Below are 19,687 nucleotides of genomic sequence, written 5' to 3' on the forward strand. Positions count from 1 at the left end.
GTATTATGCCAGAAATAAACATTGCATGTGTTTGCATTTACATTATAACTAACAAGATTCCTTCCTCTGAGGCTGCTCTGGCTCATTGCTAATATTTAAAGAGTTCTTGATCAAATCATTCCTGTATGGTGCCAGTAGAAAAGAAAATTCAATTAATACGCCAAAAAGTGGAAGGCAAACACGAAAAGAATGTTTTAAGCCCTGTATTCAACTGTGTGTTTGGCATGAACATCCTCTATTTCACAAATATTTAGCATTATGAATTTTTATTTGCAAATAGATTAATGTGCATAGGATTATTCAAACTAGTATAATTGATGTGTGTTTGCAGACTGGTAGATGTGTGTATTAACCAATATTTAACTTGGTATTTAACGGCTTTCCAATTTTTTATTTTGCTTCATGTCTCAAGTGAAACAAATGTACAGGTATATTATGTTATCTCCATAGCATATTAGTTGGAACCCTTCCTAGATCTCAGATTTGTAATGAGATATGAACAGGAATATAAATAACATGTCAGCTTCAAAAGTAAGAATGTTTTATATAACCCTATTTCTAGCTCATTCAGGACTGGTGAAAGTCAGCTACTTAGCCAACTGCAACACAGGATAATATATTCTGATTTTCTTTGTTTTGTCAGTATACTGCAAATCTCAACACTAAATTTTTGCTGGAATAATCTTCCATAAGGAAATGTAGTAATGTTCCATGTTCCATACATGAAAATGTAGTAAATGACTTGGTCATTTGCAAACAGAGACTACAGCCCTGCCAACTGTGCCAGAATCTGCTACTGAAGAGACCAAAATTTGGTAATACACTGTGTTATTCACACAGTGGATTTTCTGTGGCTTGGGTTTAATGTTTTTCTAAAGAAAATGCCTGAAATATTAAATTCCATCAGACTTGAAGTTTTCTCTTTCAAATTATACAGGGCATTTTTTCACTGAAGGTTCTGGGGGTATCTTTCACTGGGTATGTCTTTCACTAAAGCCCTCTTGCCTGGAGAGGCTGTCGAGAGCAGGCTTTGCACAAATTGCTGCCGTGCAGCCTGCGTGAGTTGTAACAGAATGAAAATCCCTGCTAGTGTCATCTGCTGGAGGGATTTTACAGAGCTGTCAGTCATGTTTGCTCTACAGAAGGGAAGGGTATTCTTGTTTCACACCTCAGTTCATGGTCTCAGGAGTGTAATCACATAAAGGGTTTCTCCAGGGAGGTACCACAGAACCTGATGAATGCTGCAGGCTTTTTCCATGGAAGTTTCCCAAGAAGTAGCCCTTGTTCTTAGGTCTGGGGGGCTATGTGTAGTGGAAATTTTTTTTTTTCCCACTGACACAAAGCTAGGCTAGATATGCACGAAGCATGTGCTTCACTTATCCAGTCTAATGGCAGGAAGCCTAAACTATCCATATGCTCGCTGTGGTCTGGCATTGCAGAGGCATGCTGACAATTTGGCGATGGTGACTGTTCCTGTGGGCGTTGCTGAGACATTCCTGTTTCACTTCTTCTCTTCAGTATCATATGATGTTCTGGGAAGCTGTGTACATTCTGTTTCTTCATGCTTCAAGGAGAATGATATTACATACCCCAAAGTCCAAGAAGTTAAGAAATATGTACCACAAGCTGTAACAGACCAGGAGGTGAAACAGGAAAGGTTTTCTTCAGGCAGTGGTTTAATACTACCAGCCAGTTTCTTTGCTTATGATTGTCTTCTTTGCCTCCAAAGCAGCCAAGCTCTGTTATCCATAGAGTATTTCATATTCCTCTCACACCTCTCCATGTTTCTTATCATACTTGGCTATATCTTCTCTTTCAACCAGAACATTACTCTTTAGAAACACAGTGCTGCTTATGTGTCTCTGAGAGTGTACTTCTGAGGCCAAATCATCTTAAAGCCAGGGCAGGTTATCTGTGAAGTTATCCTTGGAAGAAAATGGAAAAATAATATCCCTTGCATCATTTAAACAAACAAACAAACAATTCTAAAAATACCTGTGAAGTTCATTTAGGAATGCAACTAGCTTGAAAAAAAGTCCTGTCATTAAGTGTTCAACAAAAAATATTCTGTTACTGACAATTTGCCAATTATTCCAGTTTCACAAAGGGCATCTAGTTGGTTATTAGAAGAGATTTGAAACATTTGTCTTAAGTTCATTGTTGAATACTCTTCCAGAGTGATTGCATTTCAGGTAAATTTCATCCATGACTTCTTGCTTTTAGCCATACTGTTGATGACCAATGGCATGAAAATTGGCATGGCCAGCTTAGGAGAATAAATGTAACTTTGTTACTCAATGCATTTTTAAGACAACTTCTTTCTTTGCATTCTTGCTCTCAACCTGTTTTCTAAGCACAACTAGTGCTGAGGAAAACCAACACGAACAATAGCTGGGGACTTAAGGCCGTGGGAGAGTGGCAACCACAAAGTCTGGTAACAAAAGTTTTATGTGCCATGTGAAAAGGAGTAGGCAGAAGCCTGTGACTATCTTGACTAAGATGCCACAGTTTGCCTATGAAATGTGAGAACAACCCCACCAAATTAACCAGAGCAGGATGCTACAGCAAATCTGTCGCTTTGAGAAGGGGGTGTCATAACCTCCCGGAGGAGGTCAAAGGTTGTGCTGAGGAACACAGGCATCAGCCAGATCAGAATCATCCCAGTCTGAGCAGAGCAAGACAATATTACAGTCTTCAGAATTTCTCCCTTTGGATGAGATTTAGAATGTGTGAAACAAGGACTGATAAATTTTGACAGCTTGCATTTCCAGATGTCAGGGATTGGTTTAGCTACTTACAAGAATATGGGTGAACTGGAATTGAAAGTACAAATGATTTTTTTCTTTTATTACCTGCATGACTGTGGGATATTCAGATTTGCTATAATAATATGCTCTTTTAGTAGAAGATTAAGAGATATGTTAACAGAAGTGTTTCTATTAGTACAATTTTGAATTTAGAATATTCATTTAAAAATTTACTGTAGAATTCTAATCCAAAAAACTTTCTACTACAACACATTCCAGTTTCTTGAGCTTCTGTCTATTAAAAGAAACAGGAACATTAATGATAAGGAGATAGACATAATGCTTTTTACAATTATCATAATTCCTAGAATTATTTCAATTGAGAAGAACCTTAAAAATCCTTTACTTCCAACCCTCTGCCACAGTCAGGGACACCTTCCATTAGACTGGGTTTCTCAGAGGCCCATCCAGCCTGGCCTCCAATACCTCCAAGAACGGGACATCCACAACCTCTCTGGACAACCTGTTCCAGTGCCTCCCCATCCTCACCGTAAGAATGTCTTCCTAATACCTAATCTAAACCTACCCTCTGAATTTTCGCCTTTGTTCTGTCACTCCACTCCAAAAAGTCACTCTTCAGCTTCCTTGTTGAACTTTTTTACGTACTATGATCTTCTCCAGGCTGAACAACCGCAACTCTCAGCATGTCTTCATAGGAGAGGTGTTTCAGCCCTCTGTCCATCTACATTGCCCACCTTTGGACTCACTCCAACAGGTCTATGTCCTTCTTACTTTGGGGTGCCCAGAGCTGGCTGCAGTACTGCAGGTGGGAACTCACCAGAGCAGAGAAGAGAGGGAGGATCACCTCCCTCACCCTGCTGCCCCCAATGCTTTGGATGCAGCCCAGGATGTGGGTTGGCCTCCTGGTCTGCAAATGCACATTGCTGAGTCATGTTGAGCTTCTCATCAACCAACACTTCCAAGTTCTCTTCAGGGCTGCTCACAATCAGTTCTTCACCCAGCCTGTATTTTTTCTTGGAATTGCCCTGACACCTGTGCAGGATCTTGTTCTGAGCTAGACAGGACACAGGAATAAAAAATTCATGAGAAGTGAGCTTCTAAATGTTCATCTCTGGTGTAACTTCCTATTTTTTTATGAGACCTGTAAGAATATAATCATCTTTACAGGTACTATGGTTGTCTCAATCAGATTCAAGTTCAAAATTTTATGAGAAAATGGCAGAAAATATATCTATGTACTCAGTCCAAATAATCACACACTTTTCTTCAAACCTAAAGAGAAAAAATTGTCTTTTTCACGCTTCCCAGTAAGGTGAGAATTAACCGAGGTCAAATAAACCTAGGCACATGGAGGAACTTTCCCAGGTCTGCTGTAAGAGTAAAGTAGGGGGTGCTCAGGCAGCTGAGAGGATTCAAACTGCAGTACCAATAAGAGCAAATCAGGTGTCCACATCAGAGCCTGACAGCAGTTCCTGCACCAGGCAGACCTTGAGGGCTGATTGCAGGAAACCTGAGATTGGATCAATCCATTGAGCTCCTTGGCTTTCCCAGGTTCCCAAGCAGTGTACTTGGGAGGCCAGTGGATACTGAAAGAAAAAGGGAGAGCTTGGAGGATGTATGATGCTCTCTGTGTCTTTTGCTCTTTATTCTTTATCTTCAGATGCCACTATTTCCAACACTGTGTGGCTTGACAAGATCTTGTCAGTGGATTGTGTCCATGGTACCTTGTGCCACTGGAGTCAAAAAAGGTCCAAGTATAATTCATTTCTAGAGAAAATTCAGCTGCTTTTATGGTTTTTCCCACTGTCAGGAAACGAGCGGGATTTGCTTCTCTTCCCAAAACTTCCAGGGGTCATACAAATCTTGTATTTCAACCTATGCCAGTTTAAATTTGAAGCAGGGAGGCAGGGCAGGAGGTAGGGTGGTGGGTGGAAGAATGGGCATGCACAGATGGGGGATTGTATAAACCTTATTACTGAGGAAGCCTGGCAAATAATGCTTTACAGATCATTATTGTTGCTGTGCACCATCTCTTCTGTAGCCTTCAAAGTTGCACTTTGTAACTGTCTGAGATCGTACTCTTAACTGCTCTATAAAAACCATAAAATCTTCCTTTTAAATCACAGTCTTATGGAACTAAAGCAATGTTAACAGACTTAGCAGGCCTGGCAGGTTTCTTCCTATTCACTTTGGGTAGAACAGATCACAGACCTCTTCATGCTGCTTCCAGAGTTTTATTCTGAACTTTCTCTACATATGCACTTGACCTGCAAGTCTCTTTTCATTTACTTTTTCAAAGTATGCAAGTTTCTTCTAAACGCAGCTTTATCATCAGCCAATAAAGTACTTATCCTAATAATGAAAAAAAAATTTAAATAGTAGGATCATTCCCTTTAAACTTTATGCATATTCACTGTATTGGGTCTTGCTGAAATTGAGTTCATTTTTCCATCGCAACTCTCAAAGTGCTCTGCTTTGCATTGGTAGTTAGAAAGGTGTTGATAACACCATTATATTTTCTCTCCCCTGTCCAGTTGCAAAGGGGAGCAATAGAGAGGCTTTGGTGGGTGTCTGGCATCCAGACAGGGTCAACCCATTATAGGGGTTTTGGTGCCAAAACATGGGGTCATGAGGATTTTGAGATAAAGATAGTAATTGGAAGAAGTGATGGGCAAAACACATCATGAACAACATCAAAGAGTGGATTGATCATGGGGAATTTTTGTCATAATTATGGTGAATGGACAAGGGTTGAATTTTGTGTAAATTTTCCTTATTTTTTCTGTGTTGTGATGATGTTATTTTGGATTTTGTGCAGGGAATTTTGTTTTGATAATTTGGTTGCATTTGTTGATGCAAGGGCAGGTTGCGTGGTGAATGTGGATTTTAGTGATAATTCTGAAATATATGATTTTCAGAGATGAGGGCTGGAATGTATTGGGTTTGCATGGCCAGGTTGTGGCAGGGCTACAGGGGTGGCTTCTGTGAGAAGCTGCTGGAAGTTTCCTCCATGTCCGACAGAGCCAGTCCCTGGCATCTCCAAAGATAGACATGCCACTGGCCAAGGCTAAGCCAATCAGAAATGGTGATAACACCTCTGTGATATGATATTTAAGAAGAAGAAAAATAAGTTATTGTGCAGCTTTAATTGCAACCAGAGAAGATTGGGGGGAGAATTTGTGAGAGGAACAATGCTGCAGACACCAAGGGCAGTGGAGAAGGAGGGGAAGGATGAGCCAGAGCAGAGATTCCCCTGCAGCCAATGGTGCAGACCATGGTGAAGCATCTGTGTCCCCACAGCCCATGGAGGAGCACGGGATGCTGAGATCTGCCTGAGCCTGTAGAGATCAGTGCTGGAACAGGTGGATGCCTGAGAGAAGGCTGTGAACCCATGGGAAACCTGTGCTGGAGCAGGGTCCTGGCCAGGGCCTGCAGAGCCATGGAGAGAGGAGCTCATGCTAAAACAGGTCTCTTGGCAGGATTTCTGACCCAATATCCACACTGGAACAGTCTGTGCCTGAGGAATGGCAGAATTGCACCCTGTGGAAAAGTGACCCATGTGGCAGCAGTTTGTGAAGAGTTGTTTCCTGTGGGACAGGCTCATGTAGGAGAGGATCATGGAGAACTTCATTCCATGAGAGGGATCCCACACTGGAGCAGGGGAAAGACTCCTCTGTCTAAGCAGCATCAGGAACAATATGTGAAGAACTGACCATAACCCCTATTCCCCATCTCCCTGCACCACTGAGGGGAGGAGGTAGAGCTAGGAAGGAAAGAGGAGTGGAGGGAAAGTATTTTAAGATCTTATTTTACTTCTCATTTTCCTGCTCTGATTTCATTAGTGATAAATTCAATTATCCTCAATTTGAGTCTGTTTTGCCCATGACAGTATTTGATGAGTGATCTCTCTTGGTCCCTATCTCAACCCATGAACCCTTCATTCTATTTTTCTCTCCCCTGTCCAGTTCTACAGGGGAGTGTTAGTGAGGCTGTGTGCATCCAGCCAGGGTCAGGCCATTACATTCACTCATGTAAAAATTAACTGTGTTTGTTGGATCTAAACATGTGTTCTTATCTGGTGTGATTTCAGTGAGTTTGTAGAGTATACAAGTTTTGTTCCATCTTCCGTTTACTAATTAGTTTACTAATAATCCTTCAAGCAGTTGTCTACAAGCTAAAGGAAGTTTTTTAAAAGAAGCTGAAATATTTTTATTTTAAATAAAATCCATGCTTAAGTAGTTTCAAAATGGGTACTACTGAAACCAGCGTTCTTCATCCGTGCTGGGAAGTAGTGCTACCAAAATCATACATTTCTGAAAGCAACCATCCATGTTATCTTACAATACCCCTTCTTTGGTGCCTTAAAATGTACACTCTGAAAGTACACTGAATATTTCAGTTGCAGTAGTACAGTTTTTCTAAGCAATGTGTGTTTCTTTGCAGTGCTCACATGCATTGCTGTTTCGGCAGCGGTCAGCCTGACTGTCAGAACAGATAACCATCAACGAGTCTGGCTTTACTGTGAACTTCCCAAGAGAGAGGGTAGACATGCAATTTTAGATTCAGCTGCTGTTTTGTGGGGGTAGTGTAATTTTGTTTCTGCAGTACAGATTAACATTGCTAAAAAGTAGTGGCTGAAAATATGAAAGAAAAATAAAATTAGTTTACTTGAACATTGGGCATGATTCTGAGTTACATTTGTGAAAACACAGGTTAATGCGTCTAATCTCAGTTAAATTCTTTGTAGACTGAGGAATTCACAAGAACAAATCTACAGTTACTGATACAGCCTAACAATTCCGTTGCATATCTGATAAGAACTGTATCTAATACGAAATGTATATAGTAGCCAAAGGCTAAATGGGTGGAAGCTTCTGGAGTTACTAAAGGCCTGAAAATCTACCTTGAGATATGATTGAAAAACACAGTCACCTTAGGTTAAGACATATAAGGGCATGAAATAGTTTTGTCTCACAGCAGCAGGAGGGAATGTAGCTCATGGTAAGGGCTTCTGAAAAGATTTATTGAAAAATCTCCAGAGCTATTAGCTGGAAGTGGATACTGGACACATTTAGCTGCAGCTATGTATCAGTGGCTAATTACCAGAACAATTTTCTTGAAAATGAGGCAGATTCTGTTACTTCATAGCTTTAAAATCACACTTGCTATCTTTCCACAAGGTGTACTCTATGTCAGCAATAAATTGTCGCTCCACAGTAGCAGTTTTGGATGCTTTTTATGAGCTTCATGAGGAAAAACATGAGGACATGAGGACATGCATGAAGATAAACAGCATAGCCCACTGTGGCTCCTCCTGAATTTACACAATAATGCTGACATTTAACATATGATAAACCTCATATTTTGAGGGGAAAGATGAGATTTCAGTTGAATAGCTGAAAGATGTAATAAAGTGAAAAGGCTGTGAGATTTTTATTCAGGTTTAAGGGAGTATGTCTTTTTAGTACACAAATTAAAGTAGACTGTAGAAAGCAGTTACCCTTCACCTTGAAATTAAATTAGATTAAATTGGGAGGAGTAAGCAACAAGGAATTAACAAGACGCTCTGTATATATTAGCAGTTTGATATGTATGGTAGCCTGCTTATGGTGTCACTCTTCTAAAGAAACATTTTTCTGAAGTATTTTCAATGCTATAGAAATATTTATTGCACATTTGCATATTACTCTGCAGGTATTTTTTACAGAATATTAGAACTATTTTTAATTAAAAAGAACTTAAAATGCGCTACTTCTGTGGTTTTTTTTAAATACTCATGACAAGATGCTTTGCAGTAGAACCTAGAGATAAAGCTCTTCACTTTAAAGTGTATGGTATTCCAGTATATAAACACTCTATCATTTGCAATTGCATGTAAAATAAATTTCAGGAGTTCCTTAAAGTGTATTTCATTTATGGTAGTTTTGTGTGATAAAGCAATGAGTTCCCGATAACATTCTCTTTTAAAGTGCATTATTAATAGTTTTAAAATTCTACCTACTTAATATTATGGAGAATACTTACTCTATCCTATTACTTTGAACCATCAAATATTAAAAGCAGAAATTAAGTTCATTTCATTATATTAGTGTTGGTCTCAGGAGCAATTCCACTGAGATCTGTGAAGTAACATCAATTGGGGCATTGCTGGAAATAGTAACATGCAAAAAAGGGAACTAAGCTTATACTTCCTCTTCCTCCTTTTCCTTTAGTGCTTTCTCTTTCACTCCCTCCTTCACTTCAATTTTTCTGTATCAATGAAGATTTCTAAATACAGCAAAGTTCAAGTGAAATGAAAATATTCTTGAGTTTATTTTCCTTGATTTTGACTTCTTTACTTCTTCATGTCAGCAATGTATGAAGTTCAGACAAGGCTAGTGTAGAATCCAGTGCTTTGGTGTTCTCTCTGAGCCCCCAGGAGTGAAATATGCACTGTATAAATGCCTAATGTGCTGATGAAGTCAAACATCCTTCAGGAGTAAGATGTTAATTTCCCATTTTGTGTATCTCAGCACAGTGATTTGTGATGACCTTCTGTACGACATGCACATAGTGAAGAGAAATTGTCTTCAAATCTGCCTTTCTTACAAACATGGATGTGAAGTTCATGCCCAAGCATTTTAGGTGGCACCTAATACGAGGGTACCACCACCATATTGCTTACGGTGTCAAAGCCTCAGAGTGAATCCTGTGTGGTTTCATCAAACTGATAAAAGATCAGTCACAAACTGTGGAAGTTAACAAGTCACAGTTCAATTCTGTGGCATTGCAAAGCTGACCTCTGCAATTCAAGCTTATAAGCATGGTTTATTCATTTTTGCTGTTTGGTCATCCAACATCAGATTATTATTCATAATAATACACTTCATTAAATATTTTTTTTTCAGTTATTTTTGCCTCTTCCTGATTTAAAAGCTATTCTGAAAGACTTTCCTGAAATGTTTAAGCCATGCTCACTGTTTAGAAAATATTATTTATCTGATTAGTTTTTAGCCTCCTTGCAGGAGTTCATTAGTTTGCATGCAGTAATTAAGTTTTGTTTTGATTTTACTTGTATATTATTCTGATTCTTTATTGGATAAACATAGTTCCTACAATCAAATTCTTAATCATGTGCCATTTGTATGCATAACTAAACATAAACAAAAGAAGTTCAAGATAAACTTCTCAAAAGTATTCTCTAATCTTTAATTCTACTTGTTTCTAGGTACATGCAGACCATTGGTTCTATTTATTGGAAAATACACCAAAAAAAAAAAAAAGAGGCATGAGTGCAGTAGAAGCAAATTCCATGTGCATAAATGATAGCAGAAAAGTCTGAGATATTATTTTTTACTTTTTTCTGTTTACAATCAGAATCATATCCAATAATGAAATTTACTGTTACAGGAGTTTTGTAAAACTTATGAATTATTGCTGTTGTAAATTAATAGATTAAATGTAGCTGGTGGCTTGGTGTTTCAGGTGGAACCGAATGAAGGCTCAAAGCAGAAGAGGAGAAGTTGTATGCTCTGTTCAAGGGCAGAATTGTCTCCCAGTAGGGATGGAGCCACTATCTTGTGCCATGCCTGGGGAAGAACATTTTGTCCACAGACTTTCTCTTCCTTTTGCTGTCACATTTTACTCTATGACATACTTGATAAGCAGCTTTCTGAAAGTACCAGTAATTTTTTTCTGACATTCTTCGTAAATTAAGATTTATTTCCCAGTTTGCCATAGATCAAAATCATTTTATGGAATTCTGTGAAAAAAAATCCTCCTTAAAAATAGTTGCTATTTTAATTTATTCATAACTAAAATTGCTTGAGAAAATATCTGTGGTTAATGTTTCCCTCTGAAAAGAAGATTTTAAGGTTTCTTATTATTTTTTTATGCCACTAGAGGTGAAATGAGACAAGTTGATTTGAGCAAGCAGCTTAAGAGTTCTGACAAATCTAACTATATTTCATAGCATTGCTATAAAACTGGAAAGTATTTCCATTTCATCTACTGTGTAATAACAAATATTGATCAGTTACTGTAGCCATCAAAGATAAGGCGGTTAACGTGATTGCATTTATATACCACAGCTAAAGTGAGGGTTTGGTTCAGTTTTTAGTTGTTTCTGGGTTTTTTTAAACCATAAATTCATGAAGTTCAGTACTGTAGCCACGTTTTAGGGAATAAAGAATCCTGTTACTGTCTGCCTTTTAATCAGGTGTTTCATATTCAGTGCTTAACTGAGCTCACAATTACTGGTTTTTACTTCTAGATTGAGCTGAGAGGAGCAGGTTGAATTGAAAAAGATTAAGTTTTGATCTAAGCATGACTATTTTCTACAACCCAGTGAGTTTTCTGCCCTGCTGGCTGATCTCTTTTATCTTACATTTTCAGAGAGGGCTTTTTCTTGTTTCTCCCAGGAGTCAGTTTTCTCCCATGTATGAGTTAGCTGGTCCTTCATATGAGCAGAACGTTCTTGGCATTGTGTGCCTCTCCTCTTTTCCTACTGCCTCACTGGAGAAACCTGGCTTGGGCACACAGAGCTTGGAACCTATCCATGACCAAGCAGGGTGATCATAGTGGTGGCATTTGTTATTACAGTTAAAGCTCCATAATACCAAAATGACTATGAAGTGAATTTTCCAGGAAGTTCTTACTCATGGTTATGATGTGGGACAGTTTCTCTGAGGCTTTGCAGGTTCTTTCTGGTGGGCTAGTGGGGGTTACCAGTGGGCTAGTGTGGTGATTAATATGGCCTGTATTGTCATTCTGTGAAAAGCAGTGTCTTCACAACTCTTACCCTTGGTCTTCTCAGAGCTTCTGTAGCATTTCCATGGAGTTTCTCCACTGAGACACTTTTTCATTAGTTTCTGGCCTGACAACAGATGTTCAGGGAAGGCACCATTCGAACAGAGCTACAAATTGAAGGCCAAGATAGGAGACCATCTGCAAGTGTAGAGATTCTGGTGCTTGTATGTTTTGGTAGCATCCACTTTTGCTTGGACTTAAAATATTATAGTGTACTTGGAAGAATATTTTCTCAAAGAAATCATCACTATTTCTGCTAAATGAGGTCAGGCTTTGTAAGTCTGAAGCTGTAGACGGAGTCTTGTAAAACTATGTTTCATTAAATTGAGTTGAGTGATTTTTCATGGAGCAAGAAATATTTAATATAATGTTTCACTTGATCTCTCTCTATTTTAATAAAAAGCTTAGAGACAGTTTGAATCATGAGATTTGCTGGTCAAGACCAGCAAAGTCATGTAATTATGCAATCACACTGTCACTGCCATCACAGAAGTCAAAGTATGGATTCTCTGCTGTCTTGAGTGGAGTGTAGTGCATAGGAATAATGTCAGTTCCCTGGCTTTACAGTGAATATTGCTCTTTCAATGTATGTGTAGAAAAGCTCTAGAGAGCATGAAAACCTGTAGCTCAGGCAATAATTTAACTGTGATACCTGTCACATTGCCATGCTACAGAATTGCAAAACTCTTGAAAACTAGTAGAAAATGAGTTAATGACCTGTGCAGATGGGATTTGTGTAATGTTGGTGCAAGCCGTGATTAGCAGCTTCCATTAGATCCCTGTCAGTCACTAGTAGCTATAGTGGCTCCTAGACTTAGACTGGTGTCCTTGCAATGAGGATCAAGAGCTTGTTTTAGTACAAAAATGTCCATTTTCACTGTGAGGCCACATTGAAGACCGTGAATTTATCTGCCTTTGACAAGAAAATTACACACTGAATTTTTAGGTTTTATCTGCTGTTCACCTCATTCCTACTAGAAAAGTAAACCTTTGACATTCATAACTGGCTTGCAGGAATCTAGATACATACCTGATATCTCTGTATCTGTATTAGTCATTTAATGGTTTATGTTTCGTGTCACTGTGATAGCCCCTCTCTTTTTATCAGATGCCAGTGCTGTAGGAATGTTTGACCCGTCCCTCATACCTGCTTCCTTTTGTTATCCAGAGACAGTAGAAGACACCCATATCATATTGATTATTTGCAATTGATAGAAAGTAGTGACTGTAATCCTTTCATTTTAAGAATTCTTCTGAAGAAAGCAAGCAAAATAGAGTTGCAAACTTAGGTGCAACAATAAGGTACCTAAAAGAGAGCAGCCCGGGTAAGCACATGTTAACCTGATTCCCAGTTTTGGTCCATCTTCATTTTCATTCTCTTTTGCTCTTTCCCAGACAGAGCATTCTGGAAATGCATTGCAAATTCTGCTTAAAAAAAAAAAAAAAAAAAAAAAAAAATTAAGGTCATAAATCTCATAATTCCCCAGACTGAGGAGGTTAAAATGCAACATCTAAATTTGGGTATGAGGTATATGCTTGAACACTGCCTATATGACATTTATTAAATGATTCAATTTAATATATTATTTTACTTGCACACTATACAGACGTAATATCCTGTTTGTTTTCTTTCTGGGAGAAGAAAATGTCCATTGGCAGTTCTGAATTCACAATAGGCTCTCAAACTGATGTGCTGTACCTTATCGAGTCAGACTGTGTCCTACACCACAGGAAAGTAATGAGTCGTCTAATTGCACTATATATTATTACTCACTGAAGCAGGTCAGAATTTTTTAAAAGTTGACTCTTAATTTGTGTGCAAATCAGGAGAGTGGAAGAGCAGGCAATCACAGTTTAGTAGTTCTTTTTGTAGAGCCAAGATCTTTCCATGCAATCCTGCATATTGCCAGCCACACTTCTGAGAGAATTGAAAAAATCAGTCTCTTTGTGTCAAAATTTTGCTGACATATTACTGTTAGAATCTTGCAGACTTTGTAGTGTATTTAGATATGACTCAGAGGTTAATTATGTGTTAGGTTACCTTAGTGACTACAGATTTTATGACACTCTAAGTGGCAAATCAACTTGATTTTAGCCATAGAGATGAAGAAAGTAAAGACAAGCCCAAAACTTCTAGGCACATACTGTCCTGGTACTGACCAGCACAGTTGCTCACCAAAAGCACATGGATGGAAACAGTAATCAAATTTAAATGTGATACCTGATACCACAAATATATGCAAACTAAAAATTGTTGAATGCAGATAGAAAAAAAACCCACCAATTTTTATGATGCTATTGCTGGGATGCCTCTCTTCTCTTTTTTTTTTTTTTTTTTTTCTGATATGCATACTGTTCACAAGGGCCTCCTCAAGATCTGCTAAAGCTTAATTATGTTTTTTTTTCCCCAATTTCTCCCACTTATTGATCTCCCCGTGCACTTGGAATGAGTTGACTGGCCAATATATTTCTCTTTATGACTCCCTGTCCACTGTTCAATATTAAATTATATTGTAAATATCACTTGCCTGGTGTGATTGCTGACACAGAAGAAAAAAAATTAGATGTTCTCTTGAGAGTTTTACCCAAGGCACTGAATTGTTCATATTACATGCCAAAATGTATTAGGGAGATAATTTGAGACCTCATTTTCTTTTGAACACCTTTAATAAAATATGTGGATAGATGAATTTTAGAATATGTGTCCTTTTATTGATGTCTAGATTTTCATTAATGTGATGCAATGTAACAAAAAAGCCCCACATAATGGCTGCGAAATATCAAGACCTTTGCAATAAAGCAATGTTCTTCATGAGGACCATGTGGAAGTTTCTTATCATAATCATATTTTCCATTTGTTTGTAAATTTTGAGAACTGGGGAAAGGGATTTCACTGAGAACATTCCATAGTGTGGGATTAAATAAATAAGCAAATGCTGAGAACCTTTAGTTCTTTAGGGAGTTTAGTATGGAAATCAGAACCTATCTTTGTTTACCACAGAGCATAAAATGAGAGCATAACTATAAACAGTACTGCTAAGAAGCATCATTGCTTCAATTTGTGCACACGATTAAATGCCGTCCTCACTCAGAGCTGAACATACACGTAAACACATTATGTGCTTACACATTATGTCTTCCACCTCTGTCCCAGTGCTTCAATTTCTGGACCTGGCAGACACCTGAAGATTCAGAAGTGTCATCTGATTCTTGGAATGGTATCTTAGAAGAACCACACTAACCAAACAATAAAAAATCAACGTCACTCACTCCTTGGTCTCTGAACAGACAAAGATACTAGACCCAAGGTGCTATGGCCCTGATTATGCCTAATTAGGGTGTGTCTGTTGGTGACTTCTCTGTTGGAGAAAAGAAGACATCCCCATGGTTGAGGAGGATGGGGTTAGAGACCATGGAGTCAAACTTGATATCCAGAAGTCCGTGGGCCCTGATGGGATGTGATGCTCCCACGAGTGTTGAAGGAACCAGTGGACATCATTGTTAGACCACTCTCAATCATCTTAGAAAGGTCATGGCAGTCAGGAGAGGTACCTGAGAACTGGAGAAAACCAAATGTTATCCCTGCCTTCAAGGAGGGGCAAGAAGGAGGACACAGGCAAGCACAGATCCATCAGCCTGTGGGGTGTTGACTCTGGCAGGATGTCAGGTGCCCACCAGAGTCATTCTATCACTCCCCTCCATGACTGGACTGGGGAGAGAAAAACAAAAGTCTCATGAATTGAGATAAGGACAGGGTGAGTTCACAAACCAATTACAATCACGGATAATAGTGAAAACAGATTCAACTCGGGGAAACTAATTGAATTTGTTACCAGTCAAAATCAGAACATGATAATGAGAAGTAAAACACCATCCTCCCACCCCTCCCTCCTTCCTGGGCTCTACCTCTTCCGCCTCCAAGTGGCACAGGGAGACAGGGAAGGCTGCTGCTCAAGAAGAGGAGTCCTTCCTTTGCTCCAGCATATTCTGCATTCTGCAGTCTTGTTGGATGAAGCTGGAGGGGCTCAGGGGCGTATCAGTAAATCTTTTCTAAGACAGAAGGTTGAACATATATGTAAGGGAAAGAAGACATTTCTCAAACATGTGTTTTATGAGTAAATTTGGAACACATGAGTAGACAATATAGTTAAATGAAATTTGTAAAGAAATAAGGTGATTTCTGTGTTCAGATTTTGTTATTTTGCATTCATTTTCATTTTAATTACATAGGATTTAAATAGGCCTTTTTCTAGCCACTGGGTTATTCCAGAAAATTGTTATGCATTAGGGACAAAGATGAATATATTTGTATTGTTCCTACCAAGGGCATCCTCAAGAAAACAAAAGCAAATGTAACATGAATGTTGAAAGTAGTAAGAATTCTTCATCCTTACAATACTGTATCTCTTTAACATATTCTTTATTCCTACACCAATCAAGTAGTTTTGGTCTGCTGTCTATAGAATTGCTATTTGCACTGTTTATTAATGTGTTCATCAATTGTCTTGCCCTATTTCATGAATAATTAAGTGTTCCTGTTTTGGCCAAAAAATACCAATAAAATAAAAGACTTAATTGGTTTCCTCTCAGCTACTCATGGCATGAACAGATAGCCCTGTCTCCAGCTGCTAATTGTGCTAAACATTGATGTATAGGTTCAGACAACACAATTATGGAATATGATGCATATTCTTTGACAAATACTGATGAGATCAGAGACTGTAGGATAGAAATTTTTCTATACATATATTAACATATTACAACAGGATTGAGGTGTGAGAGGGATTTAGGTTTTGTGTTTGGAGTGATTTTGTGCAGAAGAATTGTCCACTAAATATTTTTAAAAAGCAACACTTCTTTGTTCAATGTTGAGCATAGTACTTATTCTTTCCTTCCTGGAAGGTGCACTTTGGTGCATGATTGGTTTTTTCCTAATTCGTTGAACTTTCAATGCTGTGGCAGCAGTAATATAGTTAAGATAAAATGAAGCTTTATTTTAGTAAATGCTTATGTGAGACTTTTTAATCACAATTTTCATGATAAAATAAATGTTTCAGTGCTGTTTCACCAGAAAAAAAACCCCATCTCTTAATGCATATAGCAGTCTAGGAGTTGGGAATAAATTACCCCCACTGCTTTTTGTTACACAGGTTGGTTTTTCCCTTTTGGTTTTGGCTTGATTTTTCTATCACACTCTGGTTTTTGTTTCTTTGTTTGTTTCTTCTTTTTCTCCTCCTCTTTCAAATCTGATTTTTCATAACTCTATGATCTTTTGCTTTCACAAGCATTTTCTCTGTTATTCTCTTTATCTGTTCATCTGATTCCTTTTGGGCAGATCATCCTATCTATCTTCTGCTTTTTTTCTCCAGTACTTCCTCATAAAAGATCCATTGACAGCTCAGACTCAAAATACATGTATTTTTTCTCCTAAACATTTCCATCCTACTTGCCATCCAAGCTCATATAGCAGTGCTTAGCCAATCTTCCTCCACAATTTTTTTTAAAGCCTGTCGTTTTCTCTCTATACAGACAAATGTCTCTTTTCATAAGCTTTTTCACTTTTTACCACTTCTTGCACATCCTCCTTAACATCCATATTGCCAGTCCATCCAAAACACAGCTGGTAACATGGTTGTTCTCATTGGTCAAACCATAGCTCTATCTTTTAAGCTTGTTTTCAGTTTCAAGGTTTTCCACAATATTCCGTCCCAGTCTATAAACCAGATCAAGTGTTTCCTGATCCCAGCCATTTTCTGTATCAGTCAGTATATTAAGGCCACATTTTCTCAATAATGCCATTACATCTCCTGTGCCTGTCATGACTTCGCTATGCTGTAAATTATTGGTCCTTTTGGTTCTTTGCCTATATATACTCTTCTTTCCACAATATATGAACATTTCATAGCCATCCAGATAGGGAAAAAATGAAAATAAATTGCTGTTTTAGGGCATGTCCCAGTTAGTTATACTCTTTCATATCTTTCTCCTATCTTGGAGGCAAGATTTAAATTTTTTTTATCTTAAATAGCACAATAGTCTATTTTTAGCCTTAAGAGAATTTATCCATCATCATAAGAACTGTTGCATGATTGCAAATGGATTTATGGATTTAAGTAAAAAAAAAAAAAAAACTGTCTGAAGTTTTGTTTTCATAAGCCTTGATTTGTAAAAGATATTCATAGATAGCAAAGATTGGACTATTTTTTCTTTGGTCTCTATATCCTTTAGAAATACTGTGCTTGATGGGATATCTTTGTTCAAGTCACATTTTCAATTACCTAACTAATTAATCTACTACTACATCCCTTTGGATGTTTCTCGATTACACAGATTAGTAGATCATATTCTTAAAACTATGGTAGGGATGTAAAATTCTCTTTAGAAGTGCTAAGGATTGTCACTACAGTATAATTGACAAGTACAGCTCCCTGAATATATTATTTTCATGCTTTTAAAGGTGCCTTTAGCCATTCTCCTCTTTGCATAAATCAGTCAGCTTATCCATTTGGAATATTTCAAGAGCCTTTTGTGGTATTTTGAAAACTTTGTTTTAATTCAAGGTCTCCAGAGAAGGAACATTTTCTGCATTGCAGGGATCCAGTGAGGGGGAATAAAATGCAGGATATCCAGATTAGCTTTGATGCATACTGAAAAAAACCTCCTCTTTGGCTTGCTGCAGATTCATAAAAAAATATAAAATAAGTTCTGATGTACTGCGGAGCATGCTTTTCCAGACTGACATTAACTTAATGCTATTTTAGAAAACTTCATTGTTACCAATTTGCCAGTGGGTACAATGTCTACAACCTGTTAAAACATGAACTTTAGCTGAGAGAGTGCTGGAGGAGCATAGTGGAAACCTGTTTGCTATGCATGTTTGTCCTTACTCCAAGAAAGATCTCAAGAGCTGCATTTCCAAAAGCATTTATGCGATTAGCCGTGCCAGAACGGAGTAAAGTAGCTGAGTGACTCCCATTTCAGTGCAGTATAAGAAAGCATCCTCCCAGGAGTCCTCTGCCCAGCTTCTCAGATGGCACCATGAGACTGCTTTGCCACACCTGAAACCTCATAATTTACACATTAGTAGCTCATAGGTTTCATCCAGACTTTTTCTGGAGTTGAGGGCTGAAATGAGGGCATCTGGCTCCAAACAGAGTGGTTATTATATCACTTGGGATGAAGAATTCCATTTTCAATTTGTTGTAATCCATATTCTACAGCATTGCGAGTCACTTCAGGGTCAAATAACTGCAATCAAGAATTAAGTGTTATTGTTATTAACTGTTATTGTGTGCAAGGTTTGGCTATCCCAGTTCTTTTAATGGTAGGAGTATGTGGGGATATATGAATATGTTTAGAATAATGAAAAATTATTGAGAAATAAATTAAGCCGTGCATTAGCAGAATAAGATGGGGATTTTTTAGTGAGTAGGAGCTAGAAAATAGTAAATACAAACTCCACATATATATAGGGTGTTAAATAGTTGGTTTGGCTTTGTTTTGATAGTTAGTGTAATTTATTGTTATTTTACTCTTAATTTGAAAAGAACTTACAGAAATAATGTTTTGCTGTTGCCTTGAGATGATTGCAGTCCAGGCAGACGACATGGAGATTGAGTAAAAATATTCATTGGAGTTAGAGAAAGGTTTCCCATTAATTGCACCATGCTTTGAGTTTGGCTCAAAAAAGCCCAGAAAGTGGGCTTTTAGAAGCCCACTTTAGGGGGCTTTAGAAACTATTAGTTTCTTCCATTAAAGAAAATGTCTTTTTCAATGCATCCATTCGGCCTTGAGAACATGCAGATGGGCACTTAAGGCATCCTGGGAGGTCCCTGTCCATGAATGTTTTCAGGACTGACCTTTTAGAGTAGAGTTGACAATACCTATCTTGCTTTTCATATTGGAAGCATTGTCTTGTGTCTGTTTGCAGCTAATGGAACAAGATAATTTTTCTTGTGTACTGCTTAGGTATCCTTATCACCATGCTGGACATGGGAAAGATTAAAGGATAAAAAGAGTCTGAGAATGTTTTTTTCAGTTACTTTTGCAATAAGAAACAAAGAATGTTAAGTGCGCACATGCTGTTTATTCTCTCAGCTTGAATATCTTATGTGTTCTGTTGTATTTCTTTC

General features: G+C 38.0%; 1 protein-coding gene across 11 annotated transcripts in view; it reads left to right on the plus strand.

The window, feature by feature from the left end:
• DLGAP1 (DLG associated protein 1) overlaps positions 1–19,687 on the plus strand; it is a 402,341-nt gene that overhangs the window by 245,107 nt on the left and 137,547 nt on the right. The window lies entirely within an intron of this gene.

Source organism: Motacilla alba, chromosome 2 (assembly GCF_015832195.1).
Source record: "Motacilla alba alba isolate MOTALB_02 chromosome 2, Motacilla_alba_V1.0_pri, whole genome shotgun sequence".
NCBI lineage: Eukaryota > Metazoa > Chordata > Aves > Passeriformes > Motacillidae > Motacilla > Motacilla alba.